Source organism: Paralichthys olivaceus, chromosome 24 (assembly GCF_024713975.1).
Source record: "Paralichthys olivaceus isolate ysfri-2021 chromosome 24, ASM2471397v2, whole genome shotgun sequence".
NCBI lineage: Eukaryota > Metazoa > Chordata > Actinopteri > Pleuronectiformes > Paralichthyidae > Paralichthys > Paralichthys olivaceus.
Genome location: NC_091116.1, coordinates 13,215,761 through 13,239,066, shown reverse-complemented (window position 1 = coordinate 13,239,066; position 23,306 = coordinate 13,215,761). Strand labels below are relative to the sequence as shown.

Genomic DNA, 23,306 nt, shown 5'->3' with positions numbered 1-23,306 from the left:
CCCAAGGACACTTCAGAATGTGGAGTGCATGGTGCCGAAGGTGCCGGGGATCGAATCACCGAACCTTTCTGGCCCTGAGCCACAGACGAAACCTTCGCTGCGAGAATCATCTCAGAGCAATAAAGACGTCTGAGGTCTGAGCGTGATATAATGAGAGGACGGAACAAAAAGGGCTTTCACACACGACTCGTTCGATTCTGCTCTGTGACTGAATAAAAGCGTTTATGTGTTTATAATTATACATCAGCTTTAACAACATAATAAATACATTTACTGTGTGTGTTATACGGGCCTGCATTTTATTGTGTACACTGCGCCAACAAGTGTGTGTACACAGTGTGTAATCATGCATTCGTGTGTACATTATCAAATATAGTGTGTGACTGTTTTGTGTAAAGCAAGCCGACTGTATCTCTTCTGTTTGTCTGCGTCTGCTCTGTATCGTCATGTGTGTTGTTTAATTGCATGCCGCACGTGTGCCCTTTTTCCTCGTGTACACACTCTTGCACAAACACACACTCGCACACAGTCATCAGTGTGTATGCAGCAGCAGCAGCAGCAGCACAGAAACAGTTAAAGAGCTGCTTCCTGGCGTGCCAAATGAATCAGATTAATATTATCCAAAGCGAATGTCATCATTGCCACTTCTCCACTCTTCCTCCACCTCTCTATATCACCCTCCTCCTCCCTCCTTCCACCTCCCACTTCCCTCACCTCCTCTCCCTCCCTCTCTCCTTGCTGCGTTTGGGTTTCTGAGTCCTGGGCGGTAATGAGGGAGCGTTATGCAGTGCCATAAACGGAGGGGCTCACTGTCAGTATGCATAAAGGATGAGACAGAGAAGATGGCGCTGGGGTCAGAGGGGGGAGAGAGAGAGAGAGAGAGAGGGAGAGAGAGGAGGACAGGGTGGAGAGAGAGAGAGAGAGAGAGAGAGTGTGTGTGAGAAACCTGTTCCCTTGTCACATTCACACACACACTGAGTGAGTGAGTGAGTGAGCACTCAATGGCGAGGCAGAGAGAGAGAGAGAGAGAGAGGGAGGGAGAGAGAGGCTGGTGGCAAACAGACTCCCCTCTGTGCCTGTCTCACAGGTGCATGGCAGTGTGTGCAGCGCCCCCTACACTCTGCCTGGAGGAAGTGGTTGAGGACGGGAGGAAAACCCCTCAGAGGGTGAACTTGTGCAGAAGTTACCGTCAGTTTTATTATGACGATGAAGACGCATCATTCTACTGGATACCGGAAAGTACATGAGGTGATGATGTCACCAGGTCCTCGTGTGAAGTAAAAACCTCCCACACACACACACACACACACACACACACACTTGTTACATCGCCTAATATCTCACATCTAATTGTCGTTACAGTGGGTTGAGGTCTGCAGGAGCTGCCGGCAACCACAGACTAAATATGGCAACAGACAAATAATAGAGATGAAGGAGAATTATATTTAATATAGTTGAATTAATTTGAGACATGAAACCGTAGGTTTTGACTTTGCAGCTCAAACTGTTTCCCTGTAATCAATGTCCGTCTAGAAGAAATCCAGCTCACACACACACACACACACACACACACACACACACACACACACACACAGACACACACACACAAAACAGAAACACACCTTTAAAAAGCCTTCGATATCATTAGCTGTCATGTTTCACGGTGGGTAACAACAGTGCATAGGGATACACAGCTCACTGCCGAGCAGAGGAGGATGTGTGTGTGTTTGTGTGTGTGTGTGTGTGTGTGTCTGTTTGTGCAAGCGTGCACACACAAACAAGGATGCATGGTGAGTGTGTGAGTGGATTACACCGGGTTCACAGTGTGTATGGGGGAAAGCGTGGCAGCAACTTGGCTCCATAATGGGATTTCTCAGTACTCCTGCTCTGCTGACACACACACAGACACACACACACACACACACACACACAGACACACACAGAGACACACACACACAGACACTGATCTCACCCCAAACAAGCAGGTTAGCAGTAACAAAGCACAGCACACATCCTATCTTAGCAGTGAGAGGTAAGCTGGAGCCGAGCTGCAGCTCAGTTAAAGACACATATCCGCTCACCTCTCCTCCTCACAAAAGCCAGAGAAGAAGGATGGAGCGAGGGAGAGGGAGAAAAAAAAAAAAAACGTGTGCAGGGATCAGCTACATTAGGCAGGGATAAGGAATGCTGCACTAAAGCTGCACGAGGACGAGGAGAAGCTACTGTACTGCAACCACTTAGAAAAAGCAGGAGTGTGTAAAATCGACTTGTGTCAACGCAGGAGGAGTAAAATGCGACGTTTGAATAGTGAAGTCGTTATTTGACGGATCCGTGTGTATTTTCCACATGTTATTGGGTCAAAGATCATTTATGCAGCAATGGCATCTCACTCCATAGATGCGGTCGAACTACGTGACTCCCGTCTTTTAAAGCGACAGGAGCTTTGAGGTTTCTGTTCCAGACGTAAGAGTTCTTTAAATGCCGACACACAAATGAATGTTTAACTATTCTATAAAGAACGATATCAGCAGAGAATCCTGCGTCCTGAGCGGAGGAGGCAGAAACTACGGAGGTGGACGGAGGGCGTGCGACAAGTTCTCTCTCTCTCTGTTGCCAAGTGAACATATTTGACCTCCGTTGTTAAACATACTGTATAATTCATCCCAGAGTTGTAACAATCCAATTAGTGATTAGTGAAGTTTAACAGTACGTTCCTCACAGAGCCTGCTGCTTTTTATTCAGAGGAGGATTTTACTTTGGAAATTAATATTCCACCAAGACGTCTATTACTTTCACAATCATTTTTGCTTCATTTGCTCCGGTGGAACAGTGCCCTCTTTCTCTTTTTGTGCCATAAAGCAATCCGGCGCTTGTTCTCTGCCAAAACCAACTTTAAGAAAGTGAGTTTTCACTGTGGACGATGGAAGAAGCGACTAAATCTTTTCAGCCAGGACGTCACTTGTGTCCACGTGTTGAGATTCCCCCTCGTGCAAATGTGCAGGACTGTGGGTGAATGCAAGGATTTCATATTAATGGAAGGAACGAAGGATTCGGAGCTGGAATATTCTGCGGCGAGGACTCACTAACCACAGGCCATCTAGGGACAGTGTGTGGTGCTCGCCGTGTTTATCAAGCGTTAAAAAACCACATCATTAGTCTCCCAGGTGTGGATGAGAGCCAGGTGCGTCCCTCCCTCTTTGTCTTTTTCTGTTTTACGTCCGTCCCTCTGCACCTCGCCGTCTCTCGGCGAACATCAGGCACCTGGAGGGAATTCAGCCAAACTACCACTGTGAAACCCCAAACAAACATCTGGGCGTTATGTGAAAACGTGTTTCGGGCTCGATGTGATTCCACGTTCCCGTCAGATGTTGCTGAAGCACTGAGAGCAAACACTGCGTTGACGAGCTCAGGGTCCCCTCTCCTTCGGTCACTCCCTCTCTCTATCTTCTGCTCTGCTCATCCCTCCCTGACTCCCACTCTTAACTAATAACTCAAACAGCTCTAGTTTGCTTCTATTTTACTTTTTTTTTTCTCCCTCTCCTCCCACGGAGAAGAGGAAAAGTAAGCAAGGAAATTCTCCGCGCTCAGCAGCGAGCGGGAAGACAACTGTCCCCCTATCCCTGGAGCTGACGCGGGCCAAATAAAACAGCGAGCGCTGCACCAGGAAATGGCCAAACACACAGGGCCATGAATCTGGGGTTGGCAGCGAGCGAGGATTTCTCCACGCAGTCCTGCATGACTATAGAGGCCTTGTTGTATAGAAAGGACATCAACCAAATGGGTTTACCAGCAATCAGAATCAGGGGCCGTCACTAAAGGTTCATCCCGTCAGTCAATCTATTCTGGATGTTCCTGCAAACAGAGCCACGGCTCATGTTGACACTGACGCTGCTGAATGTAGAAGACGCACAGAACATGGCGCTAGTGCTGTTTCTTGTTGGACCCGTCCAACACTTAGTATTTGAAACTGCTCCCTACTTTTGTAGACTCTCTAAATATGAACAAGCCCGACATACAGAAGCTTCACCGTTGGGGAAGTAGCGATACAGATTTTGAATTTGTCCAACAAACGATCTGAGGAAGACAAAGAGGAAGTAGCAGAAGACAGCTCAGATTCCAGTTTATCTGGGGACGCCAGTGTGGAAGAATCGCGTCCCACAGATCCCAAACAACAAGTTCCACTATTGTTTGTTAATTGAGTTCGCTGAGCTGATGTGAACAGGAAACACACATCACATTTCCCTGGATATTTCTGTGGCATGTCGACCCCCTCCCCTCCCCCCCGCTTCTCTACAAAATGTGTCCAGACCACCTCCATTCCCACCCGTCTCTCTCTCACCTTCCCTCACCTCAGCGACTCAGACAGAGAGGGAGCCTCTGTCCGCCATCGCTCCTGTTTGCTCAGTCGACCACAGCCAAGCGCAGCCAAAGATTACTGCAGCCACCGTGGAAATGCTAGAAGTGGGTGGCAATCGCTGGGGAGCGGAGGTTAGGGAGGACAGAAAATAGTTAGTGTACGCGTGTGTGCGCTATAAACGAACCACTGTGCCACCTCTGGCACTGAATGTTCCCTTTGGGTTTAATGAGCGTCCCAATCCAACAGATTGTATGAAGTGTATTTCTATCTCTCAAACGTGTGGTTGTGTTCGAAAAGGACGTTATGGAACTAATATTGGTGTTTTTTTAGTTTAAAGTGATTAATAAGCTCCATTTACGTTAAACATTAAGAGTTCTAACTTTTCTTGTGCTCAAAGCGTTTTTCTTTTCCAGCTTTAACTTATTTAATCAAGAAGAACTTGATAGATTTGGAATCTTTGACGCTGCCATCGTTTTTGTCCGGAGGTGGGAACTTATTCCAAAGTTTTGCGATGAAACCAAAAAGTGTTTTCTCCTCTGAGAGTCTGAACTAAGCTTCATGTGTTTGTCTCATAGTTTTCATTCGATCTGGGTTGTTAAGGTTTCACGTTGTAGTTTATCGTCCTGTCGTCTCAACCCCCCCCTCTACCAAAACACGGAAGGCGACAAAGTGCTCGAACAGAGTGCGTGCGTATCAAGAGCAGCGCCCTGGTTGTGAGTTTGATGCTCTGCGAGGCTTCAGGTCATGAGAGGTGCTCATCCGTGCCGCGGAACAGTCGGGAAGTGTGGGGAGTGACTGCAGCATTAGTTAGTGGAATTATGTGGATCACGACTGCAACAGCTCGAGGTGCAAACGCTCACCGGCAGGATTAGATAATGCTATTATCAGTGTGATAGAAGGAGGCATTAGCATGGATAATTCCACGGATTCAGCTGCAGAGAATCGCCATAAAATCATTGCATTATAGCCGGAGAGATGAGATCCAGATATACAGTGGAATCAAACCTGACGGTAAATCTCTGAATTATAAGTCATCACGTTTTTTGTGTCTTGTTGGGTAAACAGGTATTTAACAAGGGATGATCAAACACGTCTTTTCTCTCAGCTGAAAAAAAACTCCGACAGCCTCCTCGTCTGTGCCGCGTTTCCCATTAAACCGCAACATCGTCTTTGTTGTTTCAATCCTCGAGTAGCAGACGGAATACAAAAGACTTCTTTAAGATGCTTTTTTTTTCTCCTGTGGGTTTTAGCATGTGATACATCGGTCACACATCTCGGCTCGTGAGGGCGAACAATAACCCCCCCGTCATCCTGCAGCACTTCCTGCTTCTTCACCACTCACGTGTCACCTGGAACCAGGACGCGAGTGTGAAGGAAGTACGACACACAAGTAAGAGACTCCGCTGACGAAAACGTGAAACGTATTCGAAAATAAACGGTGCAGGACTCAAACGAACATTACTGCCTCACTTTACTAACCGAGGGCATGCAACAGGTAAAGTGAGCGCCCCCTGCAGGGGTGGGTGACATCTAAGGTCATTTCACTTGACAAGTCGATTCAGAAACACATCGGTCGTGATGCACGAATAAAACATTTCATTTCATATGAACAGCTGGTCAGGATATTTCCCTGTTTTTACATTTCCACATGTTCACACCTGCACACTGCTGCAAAGGTGGAATGGAAACCACACACACACACACACACACACACACACACACACACACACACACACACACACACACACACACACACACACACAGCAGCTGCCATAGCACACATGGTAAGTAGATGTGCCTGGGTATAAATAGCACGCCACTATTTTGTCTTTACATATTTAGCTGTTGGATATTTTAATGCAAATTAATGTGGTGGGATTGGAGAGGGGTGTTTTTGTTGACTGGAATTAGTGTTGTGAGCGAGCTTTCTTCTCCATTCTTTCCCTTTCTTTCTCCGCTCTCCAAATTACAGCTATTAAGACACGACTGGTGTGAGCCAAACACGGCGCTCCACTTAATGTGATTTCCCCCGCGCCGAGAAAAGGAATAAGAGGCAATGATTCATGGGAGCTCCACAAAAAGCTGGAGAGACGGGAAGATGTCCACCTCCGACATGTGCTGAACACAAACACTGGGCTTGTTTAAGTGTGTAATTGTGTGTGTGTGTGTGCGATTATTGCGCGCTTTTGTGTGAGCTATTTGTGTGCGAATGAGCTTAAAGTGAACATTATGATTTATGACATTCTGTATTTAAGTGTGGCTAGTCCGCACTTTAGCACAGCGCTAATCTAATGAATATACTGCCTTAGAAGGAAACATGCAAATGCCCACTGCCTATTTCCAGAACCCAGACTGGGGAGCCAGCAACTGTGGTCCCTCATCTTGATGTCGCTTTATAGTGTTTCTGCAAAATGATCTCGCTTGCAACCCCCCCCCCCCCCCCCCCCCGCTCTCGCACACAACTGAGGAGTAATGTGACAGCAGCACGCCGGCTTTTCTTCAGTGTCTACCATGCCAGCTTTCAACACCCGCCATTGGCAGAATTGGGTTTGACAGCCCGAGTTGAGGCCTGGCGATTGGCCGGGCTCCAGGGACGGCGTGCGGGAGGAGACGTGTGCACCAGCGACGCGTCCAGGAACAGGAAAAACAAAGCAGGCGCCGCTGAGAAACTCAAGCGGGGGGGATGCGGTCAAAGTCTTTGCAACCCTAGGTCTCGTTTCATCACATACAGATTAACTGCCATGTTGAGGGGAGGGGGGGGGGGGGGGCGAGGAGGCCATCTGAGGGTGTCCGGCGCTGAGAAGTGAACGTGTGAGCGCTGACACCAACACAGACCCTTTGCAGAGACACTTAACACCAGAGCCAGGACACAGAAGATCGGAGATACTGGAAAGCAGCAGGCAGAGAAAGGCCTTCGCTCGACAGCTTCGACCGAATGAAACAAACACTCTTATTAAAAAATGTCCACACTCACTCACAAACCATGAAGAACTGAATCCCAAACCATGGAGAACTGACTCGGTGCAGTTTCAGTTTCATCTGAGTCCCAGGGCCGGGTGAACTGGCCCGCCCCGTAGATGAGGGCTGGGTGTAGCCTGCGGCGCTGGCAGGACGGCCGTGACAAATGACAGTTCATTGAGGTGGGGTCCCTGGGCAGAGCTTGGCCTGGCCTCTGGTGCTGCACCGGGGCTGCGTTGCTGGCTGGAGCCTGCAGGACAGAGGGCCCATGCAGGGAGGGAACGAGGGAGAGAGCGAGGGGCAGGGAGGGCTTACTCGCTTCACTAATGGGTCCCAAGACAACCAGGCTTGACCTCGCAGCCCCAGTGCATTCATTACCAGCTGGTTAGCAGCTAGTGCTAGCTCTGGCTATTTAACTGCAGTTAGAGGTTAAAGCTCGTTTAACAGACGGACACACAGAGCCAGTGAGTGAACGTTCGTTACTGAACGTTGCTCGAGTTTGATTTAAATCTTAAAAGTACCGCTGACCGCTCCTGTCTCATTACGCCTCCTCTCATCCGAGTCAAGCGAACGCGCAGCCCCGGCTCTGCAGATCACAAGAGTCCGCTCCTCGTCTCCAGCGTTCACGCACCTCGGCTGAAATAACCTCCTGGAAGTCTCCTCATCTCTATGCAGCTATCATTTTGCTCCAAAGATGTCCGCCCGCCCTGCAGCAGCAACCCACAGTGCCTGTGAACTCTGCATACATTATCTCTCTCCCCTCCGTAGGGCGCTGTGCTTTATGCGGGAAACTGGCCCCATTTATCAGCATCCTCTGTGTCCCCCCACTGCCTGGCAAGGCACCTGCTGCTAGTCTAACTACAGCCTGGCCGCGGCCTTATCGCTGCTGCAGATCACAAGGCGCGGGGATGTAGATTGGCTAAACCTTCAGCTAAAACAAACAAACAAACGAGGAGAGCTAGTCCTTATTTTCCTCTCTGCGTTCCACCCGTCAGATGTGCCCACATCTGAAGGTGAATAGAAGAAAAGCAAGTTTAAGGAATGGATTACGGGCGGCTTTTGAAAACAGCGTTAACTGGGGCACGGGCGTCTGGCACGCTCCCCCCTCTGTGCCAGGCCTAATGATTTCTAATGCTGCTAAATATCGCGGCGCAGTGAAAGCCCCGCTTTTCACTGGGGACGCGGCCGCAAATCTCCCATCGCATGTTCCCTTTGTTGATTTTTGTGAGACAACAACACGGCAACGCTTATCTCCATTACAGACCAGCACCACGGGGGAGCTTTCCCAAAGCCTTTCACCCAACGCCTTATTAGCAGCTATTCCCTTCTGTCTCTCTCATCCTCCAACTGGGAGCAGATACAGGGAGAGAGGCAGCATTATCCCTGCGTCTCCTCTTCCGATTCACCACTACGTCTATTCACACACCACTGGGCCTGGATGGCCTCGCTTCCTCGTCTGCTCTCCCTTACCCGTCGCTCACAGTCTTATCCCTGAATCACGCCAGGAAGAAAAAGACAAGAGGCATTTCCAGTTATTTATAAGCTCGTGCAAAAGAGCTGGCTGTTAATTTCAGAGTCTGCTAGAAGATCAGCTTCTTTTGTTCTCGTTTGTTTTGTGGAAAACAAAAAAAGGGGGATAATGCCGTCAGCGCTGATAGCTTCATATTAGCGATATACGACTGATGTAAAGAAGCGAATGAACGTGAAAGGTTAGGTTTGCTGCTACAGCTTAGGAGATAAATGTTGTGTACGGGATAATCTACAAAGGGGAAAGCATGCGTTTCTTATTTAAGGGGGGAAACTCGGAGATGAATTCTAATGCATGGAAGTTCCTTAAGGGGGTGAACTTGTCGTCTTTTACCTTTTCTTCTCTTTTCTGCTCCATCATTCCTCCCTTACTCGTTCTTTTCTCTGTCTGTGTGTGACTCAGGCTCTCGGCTGCAGCAATGACGATAAGAATCTGTATTTTTTTTTTCTTTGGGTTCCCCCCAGAAGTACCCCTGCCTGCAGCCCTCAGCTGGTCCCCCCTGTTTGTTTAGCGTGTGTTTATTTGTTTCTCTGTAGTCCTGGGATTAATTATCATAACCATATGCCTGGCTAATACATCTCTCTCCGAGCCAATAGTGTGGCAGCCTGCTACTTCTCCATTTTAATTACAGCTAACATCGTTAGCCTGATTTTGTTTTGCACTTTCCAGCTTATTTCTGAATTCATAATTCAAAATAATCACGAGATGTGGGGCCGGAATAAATAACTCCTGAAAAGTAACTCGCGACAGCGCACCAGGAAGATCGCTCACACGTCTGACACGAGAGCGGCGTAGACGCTCAGATCCTGATACCTCTGACGTGCGAGTTTATTTGACACTAAAATTAGTTATTTATCAATTTTCACACTGAAGGAAAATATACAACTTCCCTCAGGTGTGGAGACGTTGATAACGCTGCACTGCGGCGGGGCCCTGGCGGGATCGTCTGCGGTGAAGGTGAGGCGTAATGCTTCTGGGAAAGAAGTGGTGTCGTGGGTTCAGTGTCGGCTCATATTTTACCAGCTTGGCTCACGGCCAGACAAGTTTAGTCTGGGTGTGGTGGAGGGGCGGGCGGTGGCGGGAGGGAGGGAGTATAACGACTGCTGAGTCAATCAGCACGAGCCTGGACGCTGTTAGGTCAAAGTCACTGCACGGGGAGGACATAAAGGAGAGGAGGGGGCTGCCATGTTGCCACGGCTGGGCTCAGTGCTTCGCGCTGACGTGACGACATGACGCTATTAGGTGTTGCGTTGTTCGTGATGACACCGAACAAACAGGCTCAGGCGCTGCCATGATTCCACTGAGCTGACAATGATGACGGCAGTGAACACGCAGGGCTTCGCTGTGGCCTGGTGTTCCTGCGCGGCGTTTAGGATTAACCGCGCTGCTCCGTTTCCCAGGTAATGACACGCTCGCTCCCTCCGTCTCCACCGGGCCTTTATTTCAATAAGAAATCATCCATTATTTAGCTCCCAACCTCTCTGCCACCCCTACACCCCCCCAATCCACTAGCCTCCCCTCGGATCGGGGCACCCCGCTGATTCTCACTTCAAGGACGAACGTGGCGGAGAGGAGTCGACCCAGCCACCAGACGAGCTCTCAGAAGAGAGGGAGGGAGACAAAGTAAGGAGAGAGAAAGAGCACAGGCGGCCGAGCACGCACGCACACACACACACACACAGATAGCTCTCAGAAGAAATGCGAAAAATGTGTGACCCAAATATACATTGCTTTGTACTCTGGTTCAAAGTTTCCTGTCCTCTCTACCAAACATTCAAGGAGAAGAGGAAGGAAAAAAAAAAAAAAACACAACAATGAATAAATCATACGGAAACTGAAACCTACTGTAGCACCGCTCCTGAAGAGAGCGAGAGACAAAGACGCAGAGAGAGCAGCGGAGAGAGCGAGAGACTAAAAGGGAGTTGAAAGTGAAGACGGAGAGAGCAAACACCTCTTTGGTCTTTTGATGGCGCTCTCTTATGAAACATGGTATTTCTTGATTCGCTCTTAAATCCGTCATCAGTCAAGCTAATAATTCATCGTAAGTGCCGCTGTGAGGCGAGAGATCACAGGCCCCGAGACGCCGTCCCCTGTGAGCGCTCAAATTACAGGAGCCAAACGGTCGGAGAGACGATCAACCAACTTCAGCTTCTGAGTGGAAGTCTTATTGCTGCAACGTCTGGAATTAACAGACGATTTCTGAAATATAAGTTGATAAATTTCAAAGAACTACTTTCTTAAAATATATAAAATACCCCAGCAGCCGCCCGCCCCGCTGAAACCTTTTAAATATTTGTACTTCCAGGAATAAAACTGTGGTGGGGAATTGATAAAACTTTCAGCCGCTCTGTGACTCGAGTCCATAAGGTGGAAATAATAAAGAGAATAATATCATGACGTCCCACTGGAGTGGTCACAACAGTGACAGTTCTCTTCATCCATTCCAACATGATCCTTTTTGGTCTCCACCAGTTCCTTTGGAAAATATCTTTGACGTCAGCAGAGACGATGAACGAAGCTGCATTGGTTTAAAATAAAAAGATTCCGAACCCCATCAAACTCTGATCACGGGGTCGGATCCTAAATGTCTTTAATGGTAGCGATGCCTCTGAAGCCAGAGGAAACATTTATAGATATAAGCGAACGCTCTGCTGCCGCCTACACTCGCTCTTCCTCTTCTTCTGGGATTTGCAGCTGTCACGCAGCATTCATACGGCAACGTGAACCAGGTGTGGTGGCGCCTGACGCTCCCTTGCTTCTCGACACAGGAGGCAGATCCCCATCTCGAGCCTCGCACGTCCGACGGTGACTCCAGATGAAGGCTATCATCAGAGCCCACGGCGGGCTGCGTCACCCGAAGTCACCGCTCCGTCTATCACACGTGAAGGCTGCTAATGATGATGTTTTTCTTCAAGTGCACAAACATCAAGTCCGGTGAGATTTCCGTGTGCGCTTGACAGAAATGTCTTCCTGCATTACACTCTGGCGATGGGAAGTTGTAATAATTTCCCTTGAAAACTGGGGCTAGACACGCGCCTCCTAATGATGGAATCTTTTGATGTTTAAATTAGGATATCACACGCGAGGAGCTATCCTCCCAGGGCCGCACCTTCTTATGACAAGATTAGCAGCAAAGCAAAGCCATTACTGTGGTTTATTTCTGCCCCAGCCAACTCCCAGACACAGGCACAGAGGTAGGCAGCCATCCAGAGAGAGAGAGAGAGAGAGAGAGATGCTGGAGAAGGGGGGAGGGAGGTGTAGTGTGAAAAGAAAAACAGGAAAGAGAAGTGATACGGAGAAGCAGAGCTGAGAGAAGAAGTGAAAGAGGGAAAAACTAATGGGGTACACACTCTTTATAGATCCCATCCAAACCACTTATTTATAGATCATCTGTGGCGCACACATAAACCCGTACTTCACATTTCTGTCAGCCTGTCACGATGTCAGCCGTGTCAACTTTTACATATTTAGCTGTCTGTGCTGTCAACACACTGTACAGCGATAAGAAGTAATAATACTGTAATACTGACAGGCTCCGAGGCGGACTGGTAGCAACACTCTGACTGACTCGGCTGACTGTCCCACGAGAGCCCGGTTAACTCGTGTTTTCACAAAGACGGAACGTCGGGAACCGAAACTGACAATCATCACTTTTTATATAAAAACAAATGAGGAATCTGAGTATTTACATTAGTTATAATGTTGGAGTTGTGCTTTGACAACTGTTAAATATCTACCTGGATACACAGCACGACAACTATGGAGGTTATGATGTCATTCAACATTCACCCACACATCATTCACACACACACACACACACACACACACTGCCTGGCTGTCAGGACAAATCTGGGGTTCACCTTCCTGCCTGAGGACACTTCGACATGGACACTGGAAGAGGCAGGGATCGAACCACCGACCCTCTGGTAAATGGACAACCCCTCGGTTAAGTTTTGAAAACTTACTGAGAAGCCTTTGAATTGTGCAGAAGGGGAAGCCTGCAGAGTTAACACTGAACCTGGGCAGATGTGTGAACTTGTAGGAGGGACTGACCCGTATGCGATGATGTCAGACGCCACCGGGGCCACGTGCGATACACGGTGACACAAAAACTACACGATCTTCAACAAGACACTGAACAACTTGCAGCTTTTTAGAAACTCTCCTTGCATTGTTGATCAGCTGCTTAAACCACAGTCAGTATCTTCACCGAACACAAATACTGTACGTGTGAATGTGAGCGTGCAAACACACACACACACTCACACACACCAAGGTTGGTGCTCTGTGAATTTTCATCAGGCTGAGCAGAGGAGACATTACCTGGGCTTTCATGATGGAGAGCGGCTGTCAGGTAGGTAAAGCACTGAGAGCTCTCCACCACTCCACTCCTTTCTCTCTGCTCGCTCGCTCTCGCTGCGTTTCAGGCAGCCGTTAGGACAATAAAGAGAGGGCCGGCGATGGCGGGTCCCCTCTGAGGCCCTTTTCATGCTCTCAGGTTGAGTCACAAGGGCCCACTTCATCGCCGTTATCCAGGGATGGGAAATACATAGCTTCTCTTTAAAACTCTGACCCGGCCTTTTAGTCCGGTGCGCCGGGGGCCGATTATCCTCACTCACCCTTTTAAAGAAGTCATATGAACACACACACACACTCTCACAGATATAAGCACATGAGAGAATGAGAGAGAGAGGCACACACACACACACACACACACACACATGCGTACAGTGGAAACATCCAGCGAGTGGCTCGTATCCACAGAGGCTGCAGACCCGACTCAGGGACAGATCTATATTTAAGAGGGAGACACGCTGAGCGTTTAACCTTGAAGTTGGGGTGACTTTGAGTGAGTCACAGAGGTGTGGGAGTTGTTTTTTGTGGATGTGGGTAAGCTCTCTCCGTCTGCCACGGTTTCTCGTGTGCTTGGTCAGTCAGTCGGTCTGTGCGCTGAGAACTAAGAGCTCGCTTTGCCGGGGCTCCTCTTTGAACATGACCTTGGACTCGAGGTAAACCGCTGAATGTTTTAACATGCGCTCAAAGTTTCACGCTCCGCTGTGCGCCCGCGAAGCCGGGGCTCATATCTCATCCCAGCCAGAGACTCCCCGCTGCCACAGCCGGTCCTCTCAAGGCCTGAACCCGCCTGTGACAGGTGAAGCAGACTGTTGGAATCTGAAATCCGAGCGGAGATAAACAAACAAGCGACTCATCAAAGTCGGGTTTCTGTGTGTGTGCGTTTCCCGGACGCCCCCAGCTATGTTTACTCATTAGCTCGCCGCGTCCAGTACCTTGCTAGATGAAAGATGAAGCCAAGGACTGATAATGAAAGACAATGCAGTTAACGGCAACAAACAGCGCTCACAAACCCCAGTGGGAGCCTCTGGTCCACGTCGCAGGACGGGGAGGGAGCTGCTCTGTGGTTTTAATAAAACACAATTAATCAGACTTTCAGCTGGGATTCGGTGGGAGGGTCGCAGGAAGCAAACTGTTCAGTTCCTGTGATTTATCCATTCAAGTTAGGAATGATTGTAGTCTGAGCGTAAACATTCGCAATTTAGAGAAATGAAGATTATATTGGCTTTGGTGATTCTCAAATAGTTTATTAAGCTTAACTCGACCTCGACTTTCACATTAAAAGACTTCAGGGAGCTCAAACATAATAAACCTTGCACCCTGGAAGGCTTTTAGTGTGAAAGAGCGCACTGGAATTCTATGTTTCGTAATTTGAGGCTGCTGTTGTTTCAATGCTGCTTTTGTTTACAGTATATGTGCCGCGCTGTAAGAAGATTCAGCATCTGCTGTGCACAGAAATACTGAAGCTACTTTGTTTACAAGCACATTTTATTCGCAGGGTGACAGAACAGAGCCGAACACAATTCCTCCCGTGTAGAGCCGTGCTGCTGGCTTGCTTCTGACTCTGTTACTAAGTCCGCGGCTATGCCAGGCGTTTGTACACTCCTCTGTTGTTTGGGTGTGCAGCACTAGGTAGCATTAGCGTCACCCCAGCAGCCGAGCTGAGGATAAAGCGTGTGTTTCAAGTGGAGGGATGCCAGTCAGCCAAGAATCCCTCTTTTCCCTGCAGCATTTCCGGCATCTAATCCATGACCACAGACATCCCCCTCATTACCACCAAATTACATGCAAATTTCCCCAAATAAATGAGTTTTAAGTACTTGACAACCTGTCAGCCTCGGAATATTGAAACGTCCTGACGGCTAGATAAACAATCAACAATAATCACTCTATGCAAATTTGATATTTCCTGCACAATTACGAGAGGAAAAAACAGGCACTATAAATAACTGGACACACAAAGGCATCTGGCATTTGTTCAGGTTCTGAACAGATACAGATGCAAATGAAAGATTCTTTAGGATGTAATTGATTCAAACGCCGCTGCGCCTCCTCTGCCTCCTTGTATTGTTCTTTTTTTTTTTTTCCTGGCACTTGTTTTTTTTCCCCCCCTCCCTCTCTCTTTATCTCTTTCAATATACACAGATAATGGCTGATGTAAATGACTTGAACGAGAGAAAGGGAAAAAGACAGAAAGCAGAGAGAAGGACGTGAATCACCCTTTCGTCTACCTCTTGTTTTGTCTTTTCACGCTGCTGCTGCTGCTGCTTTAGGACGGATGTGTGCAGACTAACGTGCTCTTATAAGGTGGATTGGAGTCGACTGTGGAGACGGCGAGCTCTGTCCGTTTCTTGTGAGGGAGATTACTGTGCGCCTCAATCCCTCCCTCCCGCCCGCTCCTCCGCAACACCCAGAGATTAAGGCTGACAAGAACATATCAAGTCATTCCAGGACAAGCAGATCTCTCACTCTCATCTCTCTTCCCTGCTTCTTTCTCCAGCTCTTGTCTCTGCTGTTTCCCTACGTCTCTCTCCTTCCACCTCGCCCTCTCCTCTTCGTTCGTCCGTCATCTGTCCACACTGACGGGGGCCGGGGAGGTTTGTCTTCAAGGTGTAATGTGTGACGAGGCCGACCCCTGTGACCACCAGCCTGCAGGATCAGGACATCCATTAGCGAGGGCTCATGATTTCATCCATGCCCGACGTTGACGTGTCCCGCTGGGCTTCTCTATCTCCGACTCTCCCGCTATCCTCTGGTCTTCGGGTTCATGTTTTTATCAGCGCAAAACACTCCCAGTGTCGGGAGGAGAAACAGTCGACTGCAGGAGACGCTGTCACGGCTGACGGGGGATGGGATATAGATACGAACTGTGACCTGGTTGGTGACCATGGTCGTGTGGGACGTTACGCAAAGACACGAGAAGCTACAGGATTCCAAAATAATGCAGGATATTATTAATTAAGATTATGTTGATGTGTCCCTGCAACATTTTAGTGTCTGGCCGGAGAATTATTATTATTATTATATGAATTATTATTTATAAGAGGCCGTAAATCACAGTTTCATAGAAGAATAACTTCCACGCTGCCACTTCCTCCACAAAATTACACGTTTCTCTACATGCGAACAACCAGAAGCGTCCCAGTCTCAAGCCTCTCAGCTCCCGTGCTTCATCCACAGTCGGTAATCCAGAGAAGCAGCCGAGGTCACATGATTACCTCAAAGAGCCACAGCACTCGGATCAGTTCTTACTCCATCCGGTTGACGTTTGTTTCCTCAGCGATTCGAGATGAGGAGGACGTGAGGTGAGGTGCTGGGACTGATGGGAGCTTTCAAAGTGCTGTGGTGGACACCTGAGCTCGCAGGGGGAGGAGGAGGACGGTCGTGATGGCGGCGGCGGCGGCGGTGACGAGCGGCGCCGTTATCAATCACGGGCTGCTCTATTAATTTCATCAAGGCCCCGGTGCCTGCTGACATTAAATGACACGCTGCGTGGTCCGATGGCGTCCCTGAGGTGGCAACATGGCCGGCCGCCGCTTTTGAAATGCAAATCAGGCTTTAACCTTAAACAGAGCCGCTCGGCCAAAATTATCTTTCTGCCTTCAAGTCAGGTGCTCCCCTCCCTCCTTTCTTTTTTTTACTCCCCCCTCTCCCACCTATCCCTCTAGTCCCCCTCTTTCCCTCCCCCGTCTTCCTCCACCAGCTTGACCCCTGGGGTAGCGGAGATGGAGAGAGCATCTTAAGAAGAAGCGACAGATAAAGGCAAAGGTGGAGCAGGGCAGCGGAGGAAGAGGGGGAGGAGGGCGGCAGTGCTGACACCAGCATTCTGTCCTGATGAAGGGGCAGAGGAGCGCCACCGCCAAGCCCCGGGATGAAGACGTCTCAAGGACACGGAAAACATGGGGAGGAGGACGGGGAGTGGAGAGGGGATGACCACACACGCACACAACCCGCCTCCTTCTGTGTCCGAACACCCCACGCTGAGGACAACTTCACAATAAAACGATGTCAGGTAATCCCTTCACAATAAAAGCCACTTCAGATCGCTATCCAGGGTTCATTTTGGCCTCTGGTTTAAAAACATTAAAACCGAGCTGAGCAGCCCGAGCTGTCAATATTGTGAAGCGTGGGCCCGGACGAGGAAGGATCGGTTACTGCCATTGTTCCTGGAAAGGCTTTTTCCTCCTCTTTCTTCTTTATCTGAGCAGACTGAACGCATTAATTTTAATTGAGACATCAGACGAGAGTGAAGCAGAGAGCGCTGCCTGGACAGGCGGCAGATACATGACGGAGAGAGAGAAAGAAAAATATTCAGACGGTGACTTTCAAAAAAAAAAAAAAAAAAAAAAGGAAGAGGGAGAGGAAACGGGGGGGGGGGGGGTGAGGAAAAGAGGTCCCCGCGGCAACACAAACAAACATATCATAAACACATGAGAGCTATCTCTCTCTTTATCTTTCTGCCTCTCCTTGCCTCCTCTACTTCCCTCTCATTTTCATTCCTCTGTGTCCCCTCTCCTCTCCCGTGCCTCCTCCTGCCTTTAAAGAACAAAGTGGCGCTGAGCAAACTCCTCCAGCGCAGATTCTCCACGCGGCGCTTGAATCTCAACTTGACGGTACGTTCACCGTAAACACCATTTTGTACAGACGATGCAAATCAACGTCCGTATGACTCAGCGACTGCTGCAGTGGTTGTACAAACGCTGTAACGTGCAGGTAAACTCTTTGAGGATAGCGTGCGTACCGCTAGCATCAGGTCACTGGATTCCAAACTGTTTTCAAAGCAAATCTTAAAATTCATGTTTTTAAACCATCTAATTTTGATGCTAACGAAACAAAAACAATTTATTTCTATCAGTTTTCGTAGAATCAACGCTGCAGCACTGGCAGAGCTATTCCCTCGGTTGATTGAAAGTAAAGTTAGAAGTTTTAAATAATAATAAAGCAGATAACCCTCAAGTTCAGGACGCCGTGATTGACACATGGAATTTGATAAAAGTTATTGTTAAAGTTGGTGAAATAGAACTGGAAAATGTGAATATGTTACTGAAGTGCTGTAGATCGCACTTTTAGAACGACCCTGTCATCTCCCGTTGACGTTTCAGAAAATCCAAACCAGGCCGACCGCTGACCGAGACACAGAGTGAAGAAACTACACCTCCCATAAACCTCTGAGCCAGTGACTTATAACCTGGAGTAGTAGAGGATTGTGGGTAGTGTAGTCACTTCTACTTGACATCGCAAATAAAAACATCACGATTAAGGAAATTAATTTTCAACTTCTGGGGCCGACGCCGTCGAGCTCTCGGGGTCTGGATAAACTTTTTAAACGATATTCAGGTTTCGTTCGTCCACGTTGGCTCTGCATGTTCACATGTGTGTGTGTGTGTGTGTGTGTGTGTGTGTTCGAAAGATTGTTGTTTGCTTGCTTCAAGAAAAGCAGATATCTGATGATCAATGTTTGTCTGCTTCCATGCATGTAAAGAGTGTAAGTGCATACAGCCACTGTGTGTGTGTGTGTGTGTGTGTGTGTGTGTGTGTGTGTGTTCAGGAGCCAGGGGAAGGAGGCGAAGGAGCCACAGAAATGAGGAGCTAAGCCCGGGATGTTAAGCACGGGGGAGACACCTGGCACAGAAACCTAAGTGCTTCCACCAAGTATCATCAACCCAAGATTAAAAGCGTCGAGGGGGAATAGTGGGAGGAGAGGGATGCAGAGTGAGGAGGAGAGAGGGGGAGGGAGCGATCACGTATATGACAAGATGGGGGAAAGACAAAAAAAAAAAAATCAAGAGAGGCTGAGGAGAGGGGAGGGGGAGAGAGAAGTATCTGAAGGCAACAGCGTATCAGGAAAATGCAGTAATACAGTTTGTGGTGTCGAGTTATTAACACACACACACACACAGAGCAAACACACACGCTCTATAACAGGAAGTTATTTCCCGTCACCAGACAACATGACGGTCGGAGACACACGGACTGAGCAGACTCAGTTTATCACTGTAGAAAGTACAAATACTCAATATTTCTCTCGTCCTCTCAAACTGGTTCCATTTAAATCATCTCAACGTAAAACACACAACCAACGCCATAATTGTTGTGACTAAGTTTTACCCCCCCCCCCTTAAAAACCACAGATCCTGATTACCAGACAATCTTTTCCTCAGATGTCTCCGTCTAGAGACCGGTCTGTGAAGGGCCTGCTGATTACTGTACACAAATACCAGGCTAATATCCTCCATCGATGGCAAACAACAGGATGTGTGCACCGCAATCTGCTGCCCCGCTCCGCCAGTGCGTGTGTGTGCGCGCGTGCGGCCGTGCCTCGTGCTCCGGCTCGTCTTCAGAAATCTGTGTTTTGATTGCAGAAAGTAACTGCGTGTACGCCTCTTTAAAAGGACGCCTGCGCTCCCTCCTCCCTATTTGCTGCCACTCCTGCGAATGGTTATTATTATCGTCATCAGTGGAGAACGGTGAAATCAGGGCCCCTGACAAGCAATCTCTTCTCGGAGTCAGTCTCCCGCTCCACTGCAAGAAGTGTCCGTCGCTCGCAAGTGGTTCAGTCCAAGCTAGTGGACGTCACGGTCATGTTTTGATTCCTGAAAACAAAGAAATGAACCCACAGGGGGCGAAGATGTCGCCCTTATTAATTCCTCACGCTAATAAATCTGAGGAAGGTTTAATGTTTTGGGGCTGAAATGCATTTTAAAATATATTAGTGCAGCTGAAATCTGACTTTCATAAAACAAATATGGCAGATTTGAATGATCTTATCAGATAAGTTCTTATCTCAACGTCTCAATCGATAGAAAGAACATTTTGATTTAAAGACGAAACATGTGACCGAGCAGCTTTTATCCCAACGGGCATTTTTTGCAGAGTACCCTCCCCCCCCCACCCCTCCTCTCCATCCAGTCAGTGCACTTGTGTGCATCCTACAGTCGTATTGACAAGAGGAGGCTCACAACTGGCACACACAAGCCCCACTACAGGCTTAATAGTGTTTCAAGTGTTTTCTTCTGGACTCGTGTCGAATCTCCCGACGGAATAACTGGCTGGTGTCAACATGAAGGGGCTGAAGGGGGGAGGGGGGGCGGGGAGAGACGGCAGCCAGTTTTAATCCACATCCAACCGTCCGCAGATAACAGCTGAGAAAAATCTGTAAATCTGGTCAAATTAGTGTTTTTTTTTTTTTTCTCTCGCACAAACGCTCGTCTGGCTGAGGTCATCGCGGCTTTTAGATAGCGACGGTGGGAAACGGCGATGACGCCGCTGCTGTTGATGATCAGGAGGAATTGATACAGTATTCTTCCATTCAAGGAGGAAATTAAATGGCAAATTAAATGACCCTCAGGTCCACGATCACTCCATTCAGCGGCCAGTGAGCGGTGATTGCAGATATTTCTGTCTGGCAATGAGTCAGGTAGATTGTCCGCCCGTCTTCAGGACGTAGCAGAAGAGCAGCTGAGCTCTGTCTGTGGCTTAGCGCCGGTAATCCAACCCACAATTCTCCTCTCGTTGTGAACCCAGAGAGAGGATGAAAGATTTACACTTTCCTCCTCGGTGTCTGAGGTCTCGCTCTTTCTGTCTTTTTTGAATTCCTCTCCTGCTTGTGTCCAACTCGGCTCCGTCTCTGTTTGTCTCTCGTTCTATCCTTCACCCGTGACTCAGAGCAGGAAAAGATGTGGTGATGATTCGTTCACGTGCTGATATCATCTCTGTGGGTTTTCTCGCTCTTTCTCATCTAGGGAGATAGTTTACAAAGCAGTGAAAGGACAAGTGCATCGTCTCTGCAACGTCTTGAAGAACTATTAGAGAAGAGACGACCTCACAATGAGACTTTAGTTCTCCTACGTTTATTTATTTTCTGCACGTGTATCTTCCTCTTTGAGGGGCGCGGGTTATTAGCTGGAGCCAGGATTATATTTGATAAAAAATATACGTCATCACCAGGGGTCACATTTCTGTCTAAAGCCAAATACCAACTTTAAACGAGGACAGTGGAGACCATCGTCCATCAGACACGACCACAACGTCACGTGACGACAGCTTTATATATGACTCACACGTGCACAGGCACGATAGCAACAGAAGTGAGAACTAGCTTTAGGTGTAGGATAAAAACATTCTCCAGCGATGCTGCTCAAACCTCGTAAAATATAATATCGTGTTAACTACAACCGCATTAAGGCTTTAAGTTACATTATAAAGAAGCAGAGGCTGTAAAAGTGACGGAGAGAGAAATTAAATGTATGAACCTCTCTACTTCTCCCTCTCGCAGTCTGATATCCCTCACTCATTTGGCAGCTCGTGTTGCCCCTGGACTGGCATCTAAAGGCTTTGATCCAGTCGGCAGACGCCGGGCGAGCACCGTGGTAACCTGTGTTAGAGAAGTCTGTGGGCTGCCCTCTCCACATCCCCTCTCTCGTCTCCCATCCTTTTGTGTCTGTCCGTCTCCCTCCGCCAGCTAATGAGCCGTGCAGGACTGCCATCATTCTGTGTAGTCATGTAGAGAGTCGGGGCGAGGAGAGGAAAGAGCAGAAAAAAGAAGAGCTGGAGAGAGAAAACGGGTGAGACGGAGAGAGAGAAGAGAGCGGGGACATGTTTTCCCTCACCCCCTCCCTAATCAGGACCGTCTTCCATTCCAAACACCACACGGCAATTAGACCTGACAGTACTCCGACTCCCACAATCCCACCAGGACTACACGTTCAAACACTCAAATAAACACGAGGGGGGGGGGAAATGCCTGAAAACCGGCACAAGTTGAAGAAAACAGAGCTCTCGATACAGACGGAGGTAAAAAAAATCTCAAAACTGAGAAGAGAGCGGATGAAGAGATGAAGAGAGAACGAGGAAAACAATAAAATCTCGATGTCCCATCGCGCACGGCCAGATGTTTTGAGGGAAAGTGGTCATGACTGTGTAGGGGTGTGCACGAGCCGCCTGCACTCCCCAGAGGACGCCTTTGGAAAAGGAGGATGATAACAGATATAGTGGAGCTGGCGTGCATGAACAGTGAGCTAATTGAGATAATTAGTCTGTTACCTCGCTCGTTATTGCATTTTAATGTGGTTTCCAAACGCCGACGAGGGGAGGGGTGGGATGCTGAATGTATGTTTTTACACGGCGCCGGTGTCCGTCCACACGGGCCGCACGCATTCTATCTCTATTTTAGGCAATTAGCTGACACCGGTGTTCGCAGCGGTTAAGAGTCACAGGAACTTAAACTTTAAAAGCAGCTATTACGGAGGGAAAAAAAAAAATCCCCCTTCGATAGAAAACACTCCCAGCATTAAATATCATTAATCTGCGGGTGTGCTGAACGCCCTCCAAGAGTTGTTTTGTGAAGTGATTTGCCTTTTCTCTGCCAAACCCTCCTCTGAAATATCTACTTCTGTGTCGGCTCATGGTTTTCCACAGTTTCTGGCTTTCGTCTTTCAACAGCGTCCAGAGAAGGGACGTGCACTTGTTGCATTCAGCGGTGGTGGTGGTGGGGTTTTTTTTTTAAAACCAAGAGCAAAAGCTGATTTTTGAATATTTGTGTGTTTGATTATTACTCCAGGAAATATGTGTACAGCTGCCCTGAGACGTGAAACTGGAGGAACACAAATACTGTAACACCAACAACTGCTTGTGGTCGACGTTGCCCCGTGACTCGCTCGCTAACTTCCGGCTTTCTTCTCCGCTTCAGCCTCGTACAGGTACGCCACAAAAGATAACTAGTCGTTCCATCCCTGCGTTTAAGGTGGATTGTTCCTTTAAAGGTAAATATTGATTGCTGTGTGTGTATATATGTGTGTGTGTGTGTGGTGCATGTCTGAAAACAGAGGAGCGGCTGAAATGAAATACAGAGAGAGGAGGCTGTGTCCAGCTGATGATAGGGACGCTTTGTGTGAGAGTGTGTGTGTGTGTGTGTGTGTGTGTGTCACCACTGAAGCTCTCTGCCTATCTCCCCCTCTTGAAGAAGCCATTTCAACCACACACATCAATAGCCAACTCTCTGGAGCAAAGCACAGCAATAATTCCAGATAAATCATTCCCTCACGGAGCCACTTGCTGCGTTCAAACACACCCGTGACCTTCAGCTCTGCCTCTTTCTACATCATATAGCCC

The 23,306-nt window shown here is 48.4% G+C and overlaps 1 protein-coding gene across 11 annotated transcripts in view; it reads right to left on the bottom strand.

Moving 5' to 3' along the window:
* The window catches only part of pou3f3b (POU class 3 homeobox 3b), a 205,290-nt gene that overhangs the window by 98,435 nt on the left and 83,549 nt on the right, over positions 1-23,306 (bottom strand). The window lies entirely within an intron of this gene.